The sequence below is a fragment of the Marmota flaviventris genome, chromosome 12, assembly GCF_047511675.1.
Source record: "Marmota flaviventris isolate mMarFla1 chromosome 12, mMarFla1.hap1, whole genome shotgun sequence".
Taxonomy (NCBI): domain Eukaryota; kingdom Metazoa; phylum Chordata; class Mammalia; order Rodentia; family Sciuridae; genus Marmota; species Marmota flaviventris.
Window position 1 is genome coordinate 58,831,857 of NC_092509.1, and position 17,316 is coordinate 58,849,172.

General features: G+C 45.0%; 1 protein-coding gene and 1 pseudogene across 2 annotated transcripts in view; one reads left to right on the plus strand and one right to left on the minus strand.

Annotated features, from left to right (window-relative positions):
- Cnih3 (cornichon family AMPA receptor auxiliary protein 3) overlaps positions 1-17,316 on the minus strand; it is a 110,468-nt gene that overhangs the window by 70,163 nt on the left and 22,989 nt on the right. The gene's annotated exons all lie outside the window — the stretch shown is intronic.
- Positions 3,493-4,013, plus strand: LOC114107321 (large ribosomal subunit protein eL29 pseudogene; annotated as a pseudogene).

Below are 17,316 nucleotides of genomic sequence, written 5' to 3' on the forward strand. Positions count from 1 at the left end.
CTATTCTGTAAACTGCTTAGATCCTCTGCCTTCTCTTTTCTTTTCTTTTTTGGCTTGCACTTGTTGCTGATGTAGTAGATATGAATCCTCTTTCAGACTTAGACATTTTAAATACCTTCTCTCATCTGTCACCCATTAATTAACTATCTCTGGCTATGCACAGTGTTCATTGAATAAAAGTCATCTGTATTTGCCTTATGTTGGATTCTTTTTGAAGTTTTGTTTAAGAGGTGCTTCCTTGGCCATGAAAAAATGGACTTTTACACTATGTTGTATTTTCTTTTTAAAATTTCCGGGCATTCATTAGTCCTCCCCTGTCCTCAGATACCAGCATCTGGGGCTCTGCTGGGTCAACTCACTGATTTTGAAGTTATTTTCTTCACTGACTATTTAATGAGCTCTTCCTAGGTGTTGACACTGTACAGAGAGAAGACAAGACATGATTCCTGGACTCAGTGACAGGAGTGGGGTAAAGAACTGCATGTGGCAGGAAATAACAGGAGTGAGGAAAGGGCCACCTCAAAGAGAAGGAATGAAATTTCAACTTTCAAACTGCCTGGAAGAAAGAGACCACAGTCCCTGCAGACATATGTACACCACACCCAAGCAAGGTGGAAATGACCCCATGAACATCTGAGAAGCCCAAGAAGGAACTTCCTGAACTTCTTGTCCAGTCTAGAAGAAATTTGTACTAGACCTTGAATTTTAGGCTCTAAAACATTCAAGTTCTCAAAACAAAATGTGGCTTCAATGACTAAAAAAAAAAATCATAAAATGCCACCAATTTAGCCCCCGTGGTGCACAGGCAGACTCCTCCATTTAAAGCTATTTGGTTTCCTCCCAACCTGCACAAACCCATCAATTGACAATTGGAGGCCAAGCTGTAGCTCTCTGTGGAAACCCACAGAGGCTCCTAAGATACGTGCACACTCTAATGATCTCCTGCAGATAGGACCCCCCACGCACACATACACAGGATACCTATACACTTTAAGATTTTTCTAAATAGCACCATTTGCTTTGAGAAGTTTTAGGAGTCAGGTATTACAAACGTATTAATGCTTTGATGGAGGAATAGCAACCGAAGGCCACATTAGGATGCAACAGAGTACACAGGGTGGGACCCTTCTATGACCCTTCGAAAGCAGGGACACCTTCTTTCACTGCACATTTCACAGCCCCATCTCACCACCATAGCCATCTACGTGTGCAGAAAATGATACATAGTCTGGGCTCATGGAAAGGGAATTGTGTGTGCGAGCCTAGAATTTCAATTTGGATCCTGGTTTTGCCCTTGTGTGTGTGTGATTTTCAGCAATCCCTTGGCTTCCTCATCTCAGTTTCTTCACGTGCAAAATAAACACATGGGATTGGATCAGCACTTCTGAACATAGGACAGAGATGGTGTGTCAGTTTTTCACGGCTGGGACCAAAATATAGGAGGAAAGATATATTTTCACAGTTTCAGAGGTTCAGTCCATGGTTGGACAGCTCCAAGGCAGAACATTATAGTGGGAAGACATAGCAGAGAAACGCTGCTCAGCTCGTGGTAGCCAGAAAGCAGAGAGAGAAGGCAGAAGATGGAGCAGGGGAGAAGATGAACCCTTCCAGGGCATGCTCCCAAGGACCTACCTCCTCCAGCTAGGTCCCACCTCTCAGGAGTTCATTCAGCTATCAGTGAACTGATTTAGGAAACATTATCACATCCCCAAAGCATCTCTCAGGATACCAGCCTCCTTGGGTGCCCACAGCATCCTTGGGTTTATCACTAACTGTATTGACTCGTACCTTTAGATGTCATTCCATGGTATTGGGGAAATGGGGAGGGGGTGGTCAAGTGCAAATATCTTTGCAATTACAAATATCTTTCATATAATAATTTAGATCCGTAAGCCCTAAATCTAAAACAGTTTTCATCTCAAAAGGGAGTCCTACCGCAAACACACATATGAAAAGAATGCAACAAGAATACAAAGAGTCCCACGAGACTGAGTGCCACGCATGTAATGCTCCATGAGAGGAGCATTACTGCATCTTTAGCTTCAGCTTCAGGATCAGGACCAGGCTCATAGCAGTTACTCAATAAATATCTATTGGAAGAATGAATGAATGAGTTTACCCATCTTTGCATTCTAGACCCAGTGCTTGCAATGAATATCAAATGAACAGATGAGCAGATATGAGATTTTTTAAACTTTTCAAAATTCTTTCATGAGATTAGTTGATCACAACCACCCACTCAGTTCTTCAAACAGATAACACGGAGCAGCTCCTTGTCTACCCTACACTGCCTTCCTAGGTGGGTGTGCATGTGCTTAGGGACGGATGATCCCTGTGCTAAAGATGGTACCCGGGGGTGTCTAATATGTGTGGGCAGTTTCCTGAGATACTATCACATGTTCATCCCTCATGCGCCAGGACCAGGGTTTGGCCACTCTTAAAACCTACAAATTAACTCACTGAACTGACCTGAACTCAGAAGACTCTAACACTCTGCCTTATAAAAAATCATTTTAGATGGTGCTCTAGTTTGCATCTTGAGTGTCCTCCAAGGGCCCCTGTGTTAACGGCTTGGTTCCCAGCTTCATGCTATGGGGAGGTGGTAGAAACTCTAAGAGATGGTCAAGCCTATTGAAAGTGGGACCACAGCCCTTCTCTTCCTCTGTGGGAAGCCACCCATGAGCTATGTGAGGGGTCTTTACTTAGTATCGAGCCATGAAGACTTAGGTTTTTCCTTGGGAATTATCCTGGCTTTCCCGTGCATATCAGACCACCCAAGGCCTGAGATCTCTGTCTTTACTAGGGAGACAACTCTCACAGCTCCAGAGTTGGGCGTAGCCCCCTGGGAACTGGACAGCCCACCCTCTACCTTATTTGGCAAAGAACATTCCATGGAAAACCTTTGATGTCCCCCGATATAAATAAAGCAAGTGCGGGTTCCAGCTCTCTCTCTCTTTCCATTGTGGAAGCTCAGTCCCTAAGATGGAAGAGCTGTCCTGCCCCCACTTTTCAAAATTACTTCCTATGTACTGTAGGTTTTTTCGCTGTTTTCTCTTTATTAGCTTTTATTCCACAGCCAGCCTACTCCACGAGGAGGGACCCCAATTCTGCCACCTGCGTAGGACGAGAGTGGGATTCCTCTTTTTTTTCCTTTGCTTCCCCAGACATGTGGTGAGTAGCCTTGCTGCCCCCCACACAGGCCCCAAAAGCAAGGGGATCAACCAATCATGGACTGAAACCTCCAAAACTATGAGACAAATTAAATCTTCCTTCTTCATAAGTTGATTGTCTCAGGTATTTTTATTTTAGAAATTGAAAACTGATTAACATACGTGGTTTACTAAAAATACATAAATTATCAAAAAATAATTGAGAATAAAAATTAGACCAAGAAAGAAACATATATGATACACACACACACACACACACACAGAGAAAGAATCAAACTCAATGGCTCAAAATTTTGGATCTACTCTTCCTCTTCTGGTCTCAATGGCTCTGGGAGCAGCGGCTTGCAGAGCAGACTCGGCCAAGTCCAAGATCCACACCACATACAACCAATCCTGAAAATGGCACAGAAATGGCATCAAGAAACCCTGATCGCAAAGATATGACTCTGTTAAGGAGGCAGACCCCAAGTTCCTGAGAAACATGCATTTTGCCAAAGAAGCACAACAAGAAGTGCCTAAAAAAAAATGCAGGCAAACAACGCCAAGGCCGTGAGTCCACATGCTGAGGCCATGAGGACCCTGGTAAAGCCTAAGGAGGTCAAGACCAAGATGCCAAAGGGTGCCAGCCACGAGCTTGACCGCCTTGCCTTGCTTGCTCATCCCAAGCACGGGAAGCATGCTTGTGCCCACATGCCAGGAATTGCAGGCTCAGCTGGCCAAAGGCCAAAGGCCAAGCCCAAGCCAAAACCCAGGTGCAACTCCAGCTCCAAATCAGCTCCAGCTCTGGCTGCAGCTCCTGCTCCCAAAGGTGCCCAGGCCCGCAAGGGTGCCCAGGTTCTATGAAGGCTCTGTAGTAAAAGGCTCTGAATGTGAGGACAGAAGGACCAGTGTGACCCCTGAGCCCCTGTCTACGGGAACTGGTGTCCTCCTGTGCTGTTTGTACAAATAAAATCAGAGGCAAAAAAAAAAAAACCTTTTTGGGGGGATATAAGTTTCTCAGAAGCCCAAGTGGAAAGAGAAACAAATTAGTTACAGAGGTCTCCAAGTCCATAAGGAAAATGGGTACCACCCATTCCTTAGAGGAAACAAATTTTTCCAAATATTCATATCTGAAACACATGGGGCTGGGGTGTCGCTCAGTGGCAGGTGCTTGCCTAGCATGTGCAAGGCCATGGGTTCAACCCCCAGCACTGCACACACACACGCAAAACACAGCCAATTGTTTTTCTGTGCTAGGTGCAGAACCCAGGACCTCACATTATCTTAACTACCACAGAGAACAATGCAGTAAATACAGCAACAGGCATTAGACTAATGTAACAATGGAAGCACAGCAACCACTGTATCAGTAATTGTTTAGACTCTACACAAAATGCAACCCCATGAAAACATCCTGTGGAGAAGGAGGCAACACCCAAAAATGTAGTCTAAATCGTTTTTATTTTTTTGAGAATTGCTTTACTTTATTTTAACGTGAGTGCTAACCTTCTAAACATTGCTTAATTTGTATATATACATAATTAATATATATAATTATTTGTTCTAATTAGTTATATGTGACAGTAGAATGCACTTTAACACGTCGTACATAAATGGAGTTTAACTTCTCATCCATCCGGTTGTACATGATGTAGAGTTACACAGGTCATTAATCATATATGCACTTAGGGTAATAATGTCAATTCATTCTACTATCTTTCCTATCCATTTTCCCCTCCCCTCCTTTCACTGTCCTCTGTCTAATCCAAAGTACCTCTATTCTTCTCTATCCCTCCACCCCTTATAGTAAATTAGCATCTGCATATTAGAGAGAACATTCTGCCTTTGGTTCTTTGGGACTGGCTTATTTCACTTAGCATGATATTCTCCAGCTCCATCCATTTACCCGCAAATGCCATAATCTCATTCTTATTTAAGGCTGAGTAATATTCCATTGTGTATATATACCACATTTGTAGTCTAAATCTTGCTTATAGTCTAAATATGCTTCAAATCATCTTCCATTAACCTACCTCACCTAGGCATTAGGGATGCTGGAGAACACAGAGGTGAAGGCAAGACTCTCTGGCAAAGGCCTAGGCAGCAAGGGGTCTGTGTTGCTCATTAGAAATGACTCCCCATGTCTTGCAAGCCCAGTGTGCCCTCAGTGACATTGATCATTAGTGGTGAAAATTGAGGAGTCCAGATAGGATTCTCCCTCCTGCCTGGATGTTCATCCGCCTTCAACCCAAAGGTGAGTTGTGCTGAAAAGTCTCCACTTCCCTCTTCACCCTTTTCTACCTTTCCATCAGCACAGGAAGGCTGACCTCTGAAGGATGCACCAACTAGCCTTTTTTGCCCTCTTGCTCCTATATGTTAGGCTAACACAAGGCATCAGCAGAAGGTAGAAGAGTCTCAGGAAGTTACTTATTCCCCTGCTCCATTCCAGCTGGACTATGGATTGGACGTTTCTCTGTTCCTCATATGAAGCCACAGCTTCTTCAGGAGAGACACCCACCCACTCCAGCTCCCATGAAGTTCTGGTAACAGCTCTCCCCCCCTTTGCTCCTTCATACCTAGTGGTGCCTATGGTTTAGATCTGGAATGTCCCCCCGACACAAATCTCATGTTTCCCCATATAGCAATGTCCAGACGTGGGGCCTTTGAGAAGAGATCATGAGGGCTCTGACCTCATCCGTGGATTAATATATGAATGGCTGCCAACTGACTGATGAGACTTAGGACCTAGTTGGAGAAGTAGGTCACTAGAGATGTGACCTCCCAGTTCTGTGTCTGTCTGTCTGTCTCCCCCCTCTTCTTCCAGGCTGCCATGAGCTTTCCTCCACGATGCCCTTCTGCCATGTTTCTGCCTGGGAGCCAGCTGATCATGGATGGAATCCTCTGAAACCAAGATCCAAAGACCTCTTTCCTCCTCTGAGTTGCTCTTGACAGCTATTTTGTTCGCAGTGATGAAAACCTAACACAGGGTGGTAATCCGCCCCCCCTCCCAAGTCTCTAGATTCTGGAGCTTCACCTTCACTGTTGGTTCCTTAACCCTGCCCCTCCTCTCAAATTCATTACACTGCCTTCATTACACTGCCCTCAATTACCCTCTCCCTTACCTGAGCCCACAAGAGACCTGAAAGTTAGGTTCAAGTCACATTTCCCTAAATGTTCTGGAGAGAGTCTAGCACATCAAGGGATGGTTAATGAAGCCTCGGCTCCCTACAACACTTCTCTGGAATCAGTTTGGCCTAGAAAAATAACAAAGGAAGTTCTACTAGTTTCTGCCTAGCTGTTCAGCAGAGGTATTAAAAGAAAATTATCTCAGTAATGCTCCTGTGAAATGTTGGGCTTTAAGCAATGCAACTTGCTCATGACTTCTCCAGAATGAATATTTGCAAAGTGTGTCCCTAAATATAACTACAGGAAGTGACCTGCTGTATGGAGTTACTGGATATAACCAATTAAATTTTGCAGGACATTTGCTGATTCTTGTTTTAGAACTAGGTTTCAGACGGTGGCTAAAATAATTGTCTATTGAGGCCGCTCTTAGTTTATGACCAAAGAAGTAAAAGAATGAAGGGGGGGTAGGAAAAAAACCTGGATCATCAGCATCCAGAAAATCTAGTTTATTTAAAACAAACAAACCAACAAAAATAAACTCTGTAACAAGGAGGTGTGCACCTGGATGATCCAGAAGCAATTTAGAATCTTTAAGCTTAGATTTAAAAAGGAACGCAGCTGCCTTCATGTTTTAGTCAGCTTTGAGTCCGTGTAACCAAAAGATCCAACAAGAACAACTTAGAGGAGGAAAAGTTTATTTTGGCTTACAGATTCAGAGGTTCAATCCATGACCATCCGACTCCATGGCCCTGGGCCAAGGTGAGGCAGAACATCATGGCAGAAGCTGCTCAGTACATGACAGCCAGGAAACAGAGAGAGAGATCCACTTTCCAGGGACAAAACATAAATCCCAAATGCACAGCCCTAATGACCTACTTCTTCCAGCCATGCCCTACCTGTCTACAGTTATTACCCAGTTAACCCATTTAAGTGGATTAATCCACTGATAAAGTTACTACTCTCATAATCGGTTTACCCTCTGAATGCCCTTGCATTGTCTCACATACAAGTTTTTTGGGGGCACCACATACCCAAACCATAACAGTTCAAAATGGAGAGCTGACCTTTTAGGAAGTCAGACTGATTCTTGAGGTAAATTGAAAAGAAACAATAAGGGCCTGGGGACATGGCTCTCGGTGGTAGGATGTTTGCCTAGCATTTGTGAGGTCCTGCAAAAAGAAAAAAGAAAATACAACAGGAAGGGCTGGGGTGAGCTCAGTGGGCGAGCACTTGCCTAGGATGCACAAGGCCCTTGATTCCATCCCCAGCATAGCACAAAAATAAAACAAAAAGCCCCAATAACTGAGAGTTCACCCCTCTTCACAGAGTGAAAACTAGAGAGACTACAAATGTGTTATATATTGTCTTTAACAGACTTGTTCATGAGAGAAGTGTGTAAGAGTGATCAATAACAATGGAGAAATACCTAAAACTCAATTGCACCCCACATACGATACTGGCCCGCGAAACAGATTCCTCGCAATTTAAGAGAGAACACATGAAATTGAGACACAATGTCTCATAAACTAAAGTCACTTTTAATGGTGCGGTCCTCCCAGTTTGAAGTATAGTTAGCAAAAACGTGATGAAGAAGGAAAATGTAGCCTAATCCATCATTTATTTTAGCTATCAGAACTTGGCTGGCCACTCAACTAGGCTGGCACAAAATGTTCCTTCCTCGAGTTGGCCTTCACCATGAAGGGAATATGGAAATTTCCAGTGAGTTCTGCTTCTGCTTCTTTCTACAGCCAATGTCCTCTCAGCACCTGCAAGAGTGGCTGAGGCCTTCACCTGCAGGCCTAGCAGAGCACAGGAGACCAAGTGTGCTCACTGGGGTCAGGAAGCACATTAGCAGCCCAGACCCACCAGCTGACACAACCTGGATTGAGCTTTGCCTCTCCTGGCTTGGTCTCTAGAAGTCCACAGGTAAGTCCTGGGCATCTGTGAGGCCCTCTGCCGTCTTTCCAACTCCTTCTAGGTCGATGTGGTTCATACAGCCAGGCTCCTTCCTCAGCCACCAGCCCAATATAGGTCTTGCTTGCTGTAACTGGAACCTACGTGTTGGGGACCCCATTCTCTGCTTAACTTTCACCTGTGCCTCCCTAGGGTCTTGAGCCCCTTACCCTTAAATCATCTCTTTTCTTACTGCATGAACTACTGGCTGGAATCAAACTGACTGCAATTGTTTGACTACCTGAAACGGACACTTCCACCAATCACTCCCCACTGATGGGTCCTGCCTGCTAAAGGCATCAGACCTGTTGGTTCTTGTGCAAAGACCACGCAGCAGATCCTCTGAGTCTGTAGCCAGATTAATTTCCCCCACCTTATGCCTAGTCTCAATCCAGGAATGTTAGAGTGACCCCAACCCCTCTTGTTGATCAGCCTCCCGTATGGACACCAGGTGCTTGCTCCCATCTGGTCCTGCCTCTGGCCAGAAGCGGCACACCAGGGAGAAGGGACTGCAAGAGGGCACATGTCAATTATCTGCTATGGCCCCCAAACCCAGAAATCATAGTTTGAACTTCTTAAGCCAATACTCCTGCTCCTCCAGAATATCCAACCATTCAATAACATCATGGAAGTTTCTCAAACTCACTGACAGGTTAAGGAATGTAAATGAAGGTAATAATAAGATAGTATTTTACATCAAACCCATTTTATTATACTAAATTACTATGGGAGAATCAGAGAAAAGAATTTCTACCCATTGCTGATAACAATGTAAAATGATACGGTCTTGGAAAGCAATCTGATAATACCTATTTTTAATGAAAAAAATTAAATATATATTGTCTTATATATAATGTATATGTGTGTATGCATTATGTATATATACATATGTGTATATGGATATTATAATATTATGATGTATGTATATGTATACATATATGTATTATATAAGAATTACATATGTATATATAAAATCTCCTTCACCCAGCAGTCTCTTCTTGAAGGACCTAACCCACTAAAATAAAAGCATCAGTAGGTAAGGATATATGTTCAAACACTGTTTGAGATGGAAAAAAAAAACTGGAAATACACAAATATCCATGAATAAGCACATAATTGAATAAACACTGATAAATCCAAATTGTAGAATATTATGCAGCCCTAAGTTGGATCTGTGCCAATTAACTTGGTCAGTGAGAAAGGTTAAGATGCAGGGAAATGTAATGCCATAACCAAGACATGCTCCAAAAAGGTATTTGTGCTTGCATCTGACTATTTGAACAGGAAGAAACACAGGAAGGCTGTACACCAGGCCACTAACACCAGTGACTCTGAGGCTGAAGGGGACGGTGGTGGGAAGGGAAGGCAAGTGCCCATGGCTGGAGGGAATACGTAAGCAATTAAAATCACTTCTTAAAAGTGATGGCAAGGGGCTGGGGATGTGGCTCAAGCGGTAGCACGCTCGCCTGGCATGCGTGCGGCCCAGGTTCGATCCTCAGCACCACATACAAACAAAGATGTTGTGTCTGCCGAAAACGAAAAGATACATATTAAAAAAAAAAAAAGTGATAGCAAAAAAGAACACCCGATGTAATCCCATATAATTTCATTTATGTAAAATCATACATACGTGTGGCTGCAGAACACACATGAAGTCACCAGAAGGTTACTGGAGGTGAGCCCCAGGGAGTTTCCTTAACCTGTCCTGTATTATTTGCAATTTTACAATGCAAATTATTCATATAATCAGGAAAATACTCCCCAAAGCTATTTTACTGATTTTCCCCCTGATTTTCTAACTCTACTGTCACTCACTGCTTCCAGCCTGACTAGTCACCTTATAGACGCAGCTGCCCCCTGCACCGGCTCCATGTTCACTAATTTTGAAGATGTGCACAAGCTCTCGCTCTCTCCCTCTCTGCCTCTTCCACCTCTGTCCTCCATCCTCTCTTCTCTCCTCAACTCTCTCCTCTCTCCTCCCTCTCCTCTCTTCTCCTCCCTCTCTTCTCCTCTCCTTTCCCCTCCCCTCTCCTCTCCTCTACCCTCCTCTCCTCTCCTGTCCTCCCTCTCCTCTCCTCTCCTCTCCTCTCCTCTCCTCTCCTCTCCTCTCCCCTCCCCTCCCCTCTCTTCTCCTCTCCCCTCCCCTCTCCTCTCCTCTCACCTCCCCTCTCCTCTCTCTCCTCTCCTCTCTTCTCCTCTCCTCTCACCTCCCCTCCCCTCTCCTCTCCCCTCTCCTCTCCTCTCCCCTCCCCTCCCCTCTCCTCTCTCTCCTCTCCTCTCCCCTCTCCTCTCCTCTCCTCTCCTCTCTCTCCTCTCTCTGCCTCTCACTTCCATTCCTGCCCATGTCCACTGGGACACTGAGCCTCCCTCTCTGAACATCCACATAGAAAGCCAAGGTCTTGCTCCAGAAGACCGCATCAAGCCTGGACACTTGGGCTCTGAGCCTGGGCTTGGGAGCCACCTGCCTGAATTCCATCAGCAACAATGGGGGTGCCACAAGAGAGGGAGGAGTCTGCTCAATCATCATCTCAGGAGATGGGTTCTAAAAAATCTCTGCTAACTTCTTCTTTCCAACGAGTTAATAGAGCCTCTAAGTCCTCATGTGAACAGAAAGCTGTTTATGAACAGCATGCCAATTTGCTAAAAGAACCTTTGTTGTTGTGACTGTTTAAATTGGAACTGTCCTTCCTTCCACTGCCCATAGCACCCCCCCCCAACCTCCGCCAAGTTGTGCCAACACAACAGCCCCAGAGTCCCAGAGCCAAAAACAGAACTCAATACAAGGGCAGGAGGGGCAGGGACAGCTATCCTGTGTAAGGGAACAGAGCCAGGCTATTTGGCTCTGGTACTTATTTGCATATTCTTTTCCATAAATTTACATGTTGGCCTCAAGAGCCCTAACTCTGAGTATTTAAAATCAAATTTTGTTCAACCTCCTGGAAGTGTGTACCCAATTGGCCTCCCTTCTTGGTCTGAGCCCAGGGAAACTTCTACCCTGTTGAAAAGTGCTTCTTAGGCAGAGCGCCCTGGCCCCACACTCCTGAAAGTGCTTCCCAGGGAAGTTTCTGCTTTAGCCTGCAGTAGCTCATCCAGTCACCGGAAGCGGCTTCCCAGACTCAGAAGCTACAGTGAGGGTATGGTTTGGGTGGTAGGACACAGAGCTTCAGCTGTTGTCCCCAACACATAACACTGGGTGCCCAAGGGAGGGCACCTCGGTAGATAACCGTACATAATACCCACCAATCCACGTGAACCCCTCGAAAACCACACCTTGCTTGCTCATGGTTTCTGCTATTTCAGAGACCATTTAGATTCTGTTAGAGACAACAATTATGTGCAGTTGTCATTCCACCTGGCTCTTTAAATTTGCAAGAATTCTCCTCAATTTGGATTCTGCAACAGGAAGCATAAAAAAGCAGCAGAGAACAAGCTGTTGTCAATGCAGTAGATTCGGTCTTCACTGAGCAAATAACTGCCCAGGCAGACAGCATATCTGATGAACTGCACCAGAGCATTGGTTGTTTTGCAATCGACAGAGAAGGAGCCTCTGGGTATTTCTTTTTTATGTTTTTATTAGTCATTATAATTATATATAATAGCCAGGTTCATTGCAATATATTCATACATGCACATAACATAATTTGCTCCATTTCTTTCCCCAGTACTCCCCCTTTCCCTTCCCTCTTCTCTCCCACTAATCCTCTTCCTCTTCTACTGATCAACCCTGTATGTATTTTTTTAATTGGTGCATTATAATTATATAGCAAAGTGGAGAACATCATGCTACATGAAATAAGTCAAGGGTCAAATGTTTTCTTGCCTATGTGGATGCTAGAGAAACAAAGAAGATTTTAAAAGGGGGATCTCACAAAATATATAGGGGAGAAGAGTACACACTGAATTGCTCTGCATGGTGTATTTGAGATAACTGGTGCAAGGAGCTTGTCTTTTTTAATATTTGGAAACACCAAATAAAAATGGAAGCAAATGGAAAAAATATAAGGGAAAACAAGAGTAGAGAAGGGATAGAGGGGGTGGGAGGAGGCAAGAGAAAGCGGGAGGCGGAATGGGGAATGAAGTCCACCAAATTGTGCTGTGTGCATGTATGAATATAGCTACAATGAGACCCATGGGGATTTCTTGGGGCAAAGTTTCCTCCAAGTTTCTAGCTATCCAAATGAAGCTAAATAAATCTCAAAAATCACTGCAGAGAACCCCACCTTGGGGGTTATGGTTGAGTATGGGAGTCATCATTCATGTTATAAATTAAATTCAGCACCTATTATGCAACAGACTCTGTGTTACAAAGTAAGTATACACTGCGGTATTAGTTTCCTATTGCTGCTATAATGGATTATTACAAATTCAGTGGCTTAAAGCTACACAAATTTATTATCCCACAGTTCTGGAGGCCAGAAGTCTAAAATGGGTCTCATAGAGCTAAAATCAAGATGTCAGGGCTACATTCCTTCTAGAAGCATCAGAGGAAAATCTGTTTCCTTTCCTTTCCCAGCTCTCAGAGGCTGCCTGCATTCCTTGACCTGTGTGTTTCCAGACAAGCAATCACATCGCTCCAACCTCCGCCTCAGTAGTCGAACCTCCTCTGGATCTTCTGCCTCCATCTTTCACTAATAAAGACCCTTATGATTACATTGTTCATCCAGATAATCCAGAATAAAGTCCCCATCTCAGGATCCTTGACTTGCCATTCACATTCACAGGTTCCAGGGATTAGGACACCGATTCTTTAAAGGGCCACTACTCGTCCTTGCACAATTGGTGAGCACCATAAACAAGGAAAGAACCACCAGCTATGGGCTGGCTGCAGAGCCCAGGGGTTCAGAAAGGAAAGAATTCTAGGTACAAAGGATGGTAGATTGCCAGGCGAGGTGGCACACATCTGTAATTCCAGCAGCTCGGGAGGCTGAGGCAGGAGGATCACAAGTTCAAAGCCAGCCTCAGCAAGAGTGAGGTGCTAAGCAACTCAGTGAGACGCTGTCTCTAAATAAAATACAAAATAGGGCTGGGGATGTGGCTCAGTGGTTGAGTGCCACTGAATTTAATCCTCAGTACCTCTCAAAAATAGGATAGCAGATCATTCACAACTTGTGATAAGTCACAACTTTTGTGTCTTCTATTTGTGTCCCCACTAAGGGCACTTTGTAGAGGTAGTTGAAGCTTGTGCTTGCAGAATTCAGAGTAGCCTTACTCCTCCCCCACCAAAAAGAAAGAATTACTAATCAGACTGCAAAACCTCAGCCAGTCTTACTTCCTGGTGGGCTGGGTACCTCTGCACTAAAAGGTTAATAACCCCTTATTAATCTTTGATCTTTATTATCCAGATGTCCTTTAGAAGCAGGAGAAATGACTGGGCCAAGGTCAACTGCAAACTCTGTTCCTCCATCTCTAGCTTCAACATCATCTCAACATGCAAACTTCTCCCCAAGCCCTAACAAGCCTTTGGCTCCTAAACAACTGAAGAACAATGACATATTACCATACAAGGTGCAAAATAGACATTTGATGAATCACTAAATGAATGGATGATATCCGCGACACCCCACCCACCCACCCCATTCCCGCCAAAGCTATACAATTTTCTTTGGTGAACTTGTCCTTTCCCACCAGTTCCACTGCTATGTCATGACTCCTATCTAGACATCACTAGCTCTTCACTGTTACTTGAGCTTCAGACTCCCAGGTTCCTCCCCTGCTTCCTCCAGAATTTCAAATTCAACATGCCCAGAACTAAATTCATCAACAGAACTGTCCAAAAATCAGCACCCCTTAGGTAAAAAGCTTTCAAACCCCAAAAGAGTTCACCTTTTAACTCTTTTCATCTATCTGCCACTGATTTGTCAAACTACCTGGCCCATCCAGCCCCTGGACCTGCAGACTGGGATATGCTGACCTGGGACCACCAGCGGATGCTCTGTCCCTCTCCTGGGACACTCTTTTCCCCCTCCCCCTACCCCTGTTGGCTTCCAACCTGCTTGTTCATTCACTTCTGTGTCACCCAGAAACAAATTCTTGGCTCTAGGGGCCTCTCCCTTTTTCCCAGCCTCTGTCCCTTTCAAAAGTGGAGTTAACACATATTCTCCCAAGTTTTTGAGTTTCACATTTTCCTCGGGGCTCTGACCCAATTCACTGCTTGGTTTTCTTCATAACCTTTGGTGTTGGGTAAGAATTTCCCACCACAGCCTTAGACACCCAGATCCCAGTCCCTGCCAGAGACTGTTTACCCAACTTCTATCCGTCCCGAATCCTACTCAAGCTCCCCAGGCCCAAGTAAGGGGTCGGTCAGTTATTCTTGTACCACCTCAACATTCCCTACTCCAAGTTCACACTCCATGGACAACACCACCTCAACATTCCCTACTCCAAGTTCACACTCCATGGACAAGCCCAGCCAGGCTACCTAAGAGTCCTGCCCAGCACATCCTGACAGTTTGGATCAATCCATCTTTGTCCCTGGTCTCAATGTGTCAACATGCTCATATAAATGCATTTCTTTATCATGCTCCCAATCATATGTGACCTCAGGATGGGATTGTAGCTCAATGGCACAGCACTTGCCTCACATGCATGAGGTGCCTGGGTTCAATGCTCAGTACCATAGAGAAAACATATGACCTTGATTTAAACCTCCACTGTAGATCTTTGCTGTCTTATATTAAAGTTATTATCTTAAACTGTGAGATCTCTGAAGAACAGACCTTTATCTTATTCTCTACCAGGTAGTAGTATACAGTATACAGTAGCTGACACATGAGTGCTCAATAAACATGAATATAACTAAGCACAACTGTTTTCCCTAAAGGGCTACCTAGCACAGGCCAAAAATATCTTGCACACGGCCAAAGGCAAGAGATTATCTGATTCATGAATTAAACATGGTTTGTGATTCTCTTTTGCATCTCCCTGTGGCTTCTTGCCCTTTGGCCACTTCAGTCCTTATTAACTCCTTCAGGAAAGGATGACGGAGAAAGAACAAGCTATGACAGAAATTCCTCCACTGGCAGGAGGGGCATGGCATGGGGAGTGGTAGAAATGACTGGATTTAGGAGGTGCTTCTCTCTAGTTTTCTAGATTACAATACATTTACACATTTGCTGGCCATGCTGCCATCATGCGCCCTCCAGAATGAGATCTTAAGTGTCCCCCAAAGGCCCATGGGTTGGATTGGTTGCCAGCCTGTGGCACTATTGGGAGATAATGGAACCTTTAAGAGATGAAGCCAGTGGGAGGAAGTGAGGTCATTGGGGGCATGTTCTTCAAGGGAATGTTGGGACCCCAACCCCTTCCTGTCTCTCTCTCTCTCTGCTTCCTGGCCACCACGAAGTGAGCAGCCTCTTCTACCACATGCTCCCTCCATGATGGGCTACCACAGGGCCAAAGAGGATGGCATCAAGAGATCATAGACTGGAATCTCTAAAAACAATTGCCAAAATAAACCTTTCCTCCTTTCAGTTGTTTATCTTGGGTACTTTGTTACAGCAACAAAAGGCTGACTAATACATGCCCTAAACTGAATCAGGGCCTAAACCTCACTAACTTCCTTACTTTGGAAATAGGCACATTTGGGAGCATTATGGGGGAGCAGTGCAGCCCCACCTTGACAGCAGTTGAACATGCTGGGCATTGTTGGCTTTGCATCTTCCACAGCAGACTCTGCCACAAGTGTACAATCCAGAAAAGTGCTGAACAGAGAGCAAGGGCAGTGGTGGGCCAAACCAAGTCTCTCTATCACCTCTTTCTGAATTTTCCTTCTAGAACTGAGTCAGTTACTTTTGGGGGAACCAAACAATGATCAGAGTCAAAACAAGCAAGATCTCCCAAAGTAACCCAGGAGGGGTGACAGAGCAAGGAGAGGCAAGGTAAAGAGGAAAGCAGAGAGAAGAGAGAAAAGGGGCAGATCAAACATGGTAAGGAGATTGAACGTCGACATACAGTTTTTCTTGGAAAAGATTTCACTCCTTCCTGTGTATTTCTCTGCCTTTCTTGGTGGTCACTGCTCCAGTGATGGGGCAGCCCCCACCACCACTCACAGACATTCTCACCAGGACCCAGTGTTTCCATCAGCCCTATGCCATCCCACAAAGACCTCAGCCACTGTCTACCAAAGGTGCATTGGAAGTGCGGAAGCCATCGTCCTCCCATGAGCTAGCTCAGATGAGTGTGTGAGCAGCTGTTCACACACTGGCTGTTTGAGCAAGATTTCAGGATCAGCTTTTGCCTGGGCCTCTCCAGATTTCTTCAGACTTCTGAATTTGGAGATGTCTCATCATTGTGCAAAACCTTGGCCCTCTAGTGGCGGTGGCTGAACATTACAGAGCAATAGAGGAGGAAAAAAAAAAAATGAGATTTATCAAATAGAGACAAGACTGCCCAGAAGAGCCACATACCTGAAGGATGAAGGACAGTCATCACTTACTGCAGCCAGGAGATACTGAAATAAGAATGGAGGAGGACAAAGCTCAATGGGCAAGTGTTACTGGGATTCTTTTCTTCTTCCTTAAAATTGTAGAATTTGTTTCAGTTCAACAAATACATCTGCTGTACACCAGGCCGACTGTGAGAGCTGAAAGGCCCCTCAGACATCAAACAGTCCTACTCCGTTCTCTCTGATATTCTGTAGTCCATCTCCATAGCGACCACTTTGCATGTGAAATTAACCACAAGAGATACTTAATTTCTTCCATAGGTTCAGTGGCCACTGGCATATTGAGCCTGCAGGGCCTGGCTAGGGGCCAGAGCCTGGCTGAAAACAAAGCAGATTCTGGCCCTGCCTTCATGAAGCTTTCTGTCTAAGGGATCCCAAATGTCACTCAGCCTCCACAACAATTCAAACGCCCCACTAGATTCACGAGGGTTGCTTCCAACACCCACCTCCCAGTTTTGGAGACCCCAGGATTGCCTGGCCTAGTCTGGGTTCTCTCCCAGGTGCCCAGTCCAGGCCACAGGGAGGGGACTGCCTGGCCTTCACCAAGGCAAGTTCTCCACTCACTCACCAAACCCACGCCCCAGGACTTGCCTCCACAACTCACTTCTGTCCTGCCCGTGTCACTCCAGCCAAGCTGACTGGCCT